Below are 3,747 nucleotides of genomic sequence, written 5' to 3' on the forward strand. Positions count from 1 at the left end.
TTCCTTTGTGTGGGAATCTCTCTGCTTTGCCCTCTGCCCCCCTGTTGCTGCACTCTCCTCCGTGGCTCTGAAACCTTCCACCCCCACCCCCCGTCTCTGCCAGTGAAGGGGCTTCCTAGTGTGTGGAAACCTTTCCTCATTCACAGCTCCCTCCCACTGGTGCAGGTCTCGTCCCTATCCTTTTGTCTCTGTTTTTTCTTTTTTCTTTTGCCCTACCCAGGTACATGGGGAGTTTCTTGCCTTTTGGGAGGTCTGAGGTCTTCTGTGCCAGCGTTGTAGGAGTTCTGTAGGAGGTGTTCCACGTGTAGATGTATTCCTGATGTATTTGTGAGGAGGAAGGTGATCTCCACGTGTTACTCTTCCGCCATCTTGAAGGTGTCTCACATGATATTTATCTTTCTTTATTTGGGTTACTTAGTATGATATTTTTTTTAAAAATTTATTTATGTATATATATATGTATGTATTTATTTTGGCTGCACTGGGTCTTAGTTGTGGCACACAGGATCTTTATTGTGGCATGTGGTCCTCTTAGTTGTGGCATGCGGACTTCTTAGTTGCGGCATGCATGTGGAACCTAGTTCCTTGACCAGGGATCGAACCTGGGCCTCCTGCATAGAGAGCGCAGAGTCTTACCACTGGACCACCAGGGAAGTCCCTGTATGATAATTTCTAGGTCCATCCATGTTGATGCAAATGGCATTACTTCATTCTTTTTAATGGCTGGGTAATGTTCCGTTGTATATATGTATACCACATCTTCTTTATCCATTCATCTGTCAATGCCCAGGAGTGGGATTGCTGGATCACATTTAGTTTTTTAAGGAACCTCCATACTGTTATCCATATGGTTGTACCAATTTACATTCTCACCAACAGTGTAGGATGGTTCCCTGTTTCCACACCCTCTCTAGCACTTATTGTTTGTAGATTTTTTGATGATGGCCATCCTGACTGGTGTGAGGTGATACCTCATTGTAGTTTTGATTTGCATTTCTCTGATAATTAGCGATGTTGAGCATCTTTTCATCTGCTTTTTGACCATCTGTATGTCTTCTTTGGAGAAATATCTATTTAGATCTTTCACCCATTTTTTGATTGGGTTGTTTGTTTTTCTGGTGTTGAGCTGCATCAGCTGTTTATGTATTTTGGAGATTAATCCCTTGTTGGTTGCTTCTTTTGCAAATATTTTCTCCCATTCTGTGGGTTCTCTTTTCATTTTGTTTATGGTTTCCTTTGCTGTACAAAAGTTGTTTTTTCTAAAAAAAGTAAACAATAATTTTAAAAAATTCATTTGGCTGCTCTGGGTCTTAGTTGCAGCACACAGGATCTTTGTTGCTGCATGTGGGATCTTTTAGTTGCAGCATGCGGGGTCTTTTTAGTTGCAGCATGCAAACTCTTATTTGGGACATGTAGGATCTAGTTCCCTGACCAGGGATTGAACCTGGGCCCCCTGCATTGGGAGTGCAAAGTCTTAGCCACTGGACCACCAGGGAAATCCCTGTGCAAAGGTTTTAAGTTTAATTAGGTCCCATTTGTTTATTGTTGTTTTTATTTTCATTCCTCTAGGAGGTGGATCAAAAAAACGATTGCTGTGATTTATGTCAGAGAGTGTTCTGCCTATGTTTTCCTATAAGAGTTTCATAGTATCCCGCCTTACATTTAGGTCTTTAATCAACTTTGAGTTTGTTTTTGTGTATGGTGTTAGGGAGTGTCCTAATTTCAGTCTTTTACATGTAGCTGTCCAGCTTTCCCAGCGCCACTTATTAAAGAGCCTGTATTTTGTCCATTGTATATTCTTGCCTCCTTTGTCATAGATTAGTTGACCATAGGTGCATGGGTTTATCTCTGGAGTTCCTATCCTGTTCCATTGATTTATATTTCTGATTTTGTGCCAGTACCATACTGGTTTGATTACTGTAGCTTTGTAGTAATGTCTCAAGTCAGGCAGCCTGATTCCTTCAGCTCCGTTTTTCTTTCTCAAGGTTGCTTTGGCTATTCAGGGTCTTTTGTGTTTCCATACAAATTGTAAAATTTTCTGTTCTAATTCTGTAAAAAATGCCATTGGTAATTTGATAGGGACTGCATTGACTCTGTAGATTGCTCTGTGTAATATAGTCAATTTGACAATATTGATTCTTCTAATCCAGGAACAAGTTCTATGTCTCCATCTGTTTCTGTCATCTTTGATTTCTTTCATTAGCATCTTATAGTTTTCAGAGTACAGGTCTTTTGCCTCCTTAGATAGGTTTATTTCTAGGTATTTTATTCTTTTGGATGAGATGGTAAATGGAATCGTTTCTTTAATTTTTCTGATCTTTTGTTGGTGGTGTATTGGAATGCAACAAATTTCTGTGTATTCATTTTGTATCCTGCAACTTTATCAGATTCATTGATGAACTCTAGTAGTTTTCTGGTAGCATCATTAGGGTTTTCTATGTGTGGTATCATGTCATTGGCAAACAGTGACAGTTTTACGTCCTCTTTTCCAATTTGTATTCCTTTTATTTCTTTTCCTTCTCTGATCGCCATGGCTAGGACTTCCAAAACTATGTTGAATAATAGTGGCGAGAGTGGACATCCTTGTCTTGTTCCTGATATTAGAGGAAATACTTTCAGTTTTTCACCATTGAGAATGATGTTTGATGTGGGTTTGTCGTATATGGCCTTTATTATGTTGAGGTAGGTTCCCTCTATGCCCACTTTCTAGAGAGTTTTTATCATAAATGAGTGTTGAATTTTGTCAAAAGCTTTTTCTGCATCTATTGAGATGATCACATGGTTTTATTCTTCAATTTGTTAATATGGTTTATCACATTGATTGATTTATGTATATTGAAGAACCTTTGCATCCCTGGGATAAATCACACTTGATCATGGTGTATGATCCTTTTAAAGTGTTGTTGGATTCTGTTTGCTAGTATTTTGTTGAGGATTTTTGCATCTATATTCATCAGTGATATTGGTCTGTAATTTTCGTTTTTTGTCTGGTTTTGGTATCAGGGAGATGGTGGCCTCATAGAATGAGTTTGGGAGTGTTCCTTCCTCTGCAATTTTCTGGAAGAGTTTGAGAAGGATAGGTGTTAGCTCTCCTCTAAATGTTTTATAGAATTCACCTGTGAAGCCATCTGGTCCTGGACTTTTGTTGGAAGATTTTTAATCACAGTTTCAATTTCATTACCTGTTATTGGTCTGTTCATATTTTCTATTTCTTCCTGGTTCAGTCTTGGAAGCTTATACTTTTCTAAGAGTTTGCCCATTTCTTCCAGGTTGTCCATTTTATTGGCATAGAGTTGCTTGTAGTAGTCTCTTAGGATGCTTTGTATTTCTGCGGTGTCTGTTGTAACTTCTCCTTTTTCATTTCTAATTTTATTAATTTGAGTCCTCTCCCTCTTTTTTGATGAGTCTGGCTAATGGTTTATCAATTTTGTTTATCTTCTCAAAGAACCAGCTTTTAGTTTTATTGATCCTTGCTATTGTTTTCTTTGTTTCTGTCATTTATTTCTGCTCTGATCTTTATGATTTCTTTCCTTCTGCTAACTTTGGTTTTGTTTGTTCTTCTTTGTCTAGTTCCTTTAGGTGTAAGGTTAGATTGTTTATCTGAGATTTTTCTTGTTTCTTGAGGTAGGCTTGTATTGCTATAATCTTCCCTCTTAGAACTGCTTTTACTGCATCCCATATGTTTGGGATCGTCGTGTTTTCATTGTCATTTGTCTCTAGGTATTTTTTTATTTCCTCTTTGATTTA

At 38.2% G+C, this 3,747-nt stretch overlaps 1 non-coding gene across 1 annotated transcript; it reads right to left on the reverse strand.

Annotated features, from left to right (window-relative positions):
• Positions 1 to 1,423: 1,423 nt before the first annotated feature.
• On the reverse strand, positions 1,424 to 1,496 carry TRNAG-CCC (transfer RNA glycine (anticodon CCC)). Its single transcript has one exon. It is a non-coding gene; the product is annotated as a tRNA-Gly (tRNA).
• Between the last annotated feature and the right edge of the window lie 2,251 nt (positions 1,497 to 3,747).

Source organism: Lipotes vexillifer, unplaced genomic scaffold, assembly GCF_000442215.2.
Source record: "Lipotes vexillifer unplaced genomic scaffold, Lipotes_vexillifer_v1.1 scaffold70, whole genome shotgun sequence".
Taxonomy (NCBI): Eukaryota; Metazoa; Chordata; class Mammalia; order Artiodactyla; family Lipotidae; genus Lipotes; species Lipotes vexillifer.